Here is a 741-nt window from a genome sequence, read left to right as displayed (position 1 = left end):
GAATGCGTGTTGCGTGCTTTTTTATTATTTAACAAGTTCCACAATTTCTCCGTAAGGTCACATTTTATGCAGTCAATATTTTCATCACCACCCCAATATGCTCATCAGAAAAGCAGATGTCAAGAGCCGAATGCCAAACTAATTCTCAGAATGACCACCACAAATATTAGCACAGTGCAGATGGAAGTATACTTTTACTGCTGCGTGGAGCAACGAGGAAGACATTTGGGTCATGAAGCTCCAGAGACCAAACTTTGGGAAGAGGCAGTGAAACAAAAATGCCATTTGTTCTGTTAAAAGAGTAACGAGTGTGATTTGCTGATTGATTAACACTGTTCATCTGTGTCATTTTTTTTTGTATTCCAAACATGAATGATGAAACATCTGTTGAGAACTTTTGGACTTTTGGAAAAAAAAATGCACTGAGTTAGTTGTTTGAGATTGTGCTATGCTTTGAAGGATATTCTAGATCTTTCTAGAATACAATCTTTTTAGGTCTTTGAGAAGATTTTGGCTGAATAAAAACATACATTGCCTCAGTTGAAGCCTCCACCCCAAATAGGCAAACCCCATGTAGGTCGAAATCCAAAGTAAAAAATAAAGAATATAAAATCAGTTTTGACTTTACAAAATGTACATTGAACACATGCGCATATATATATTTTTAAATAATTTATCTTTTGTTTTTATTTTTTATTTTTTCTACAAAATAGATTTTTATACATGATCCACTGAAAACCT

Source organism: Engraulis encrasicolus, chromosome 16, assembly GCF_034702125.1.
Source record: "Engraulis encrasicolus isolate BLACKSEA-1 chromosome 16, IST_EnEncr_1.0, whole genome shotgun sequence".
Classification (NCBI taxonomy): domain Eukaryota; kingdom Metazoa; phylum Chordata; class Actinopteri; order Clupeiformes; family Engraulidae; genus Engraulis; species Engraulis encrasicolus.
The sequence above is the reverse complement of the archived record's forward strand: the minus strand, read 5'-3'. Positions refer to the sequence as shown.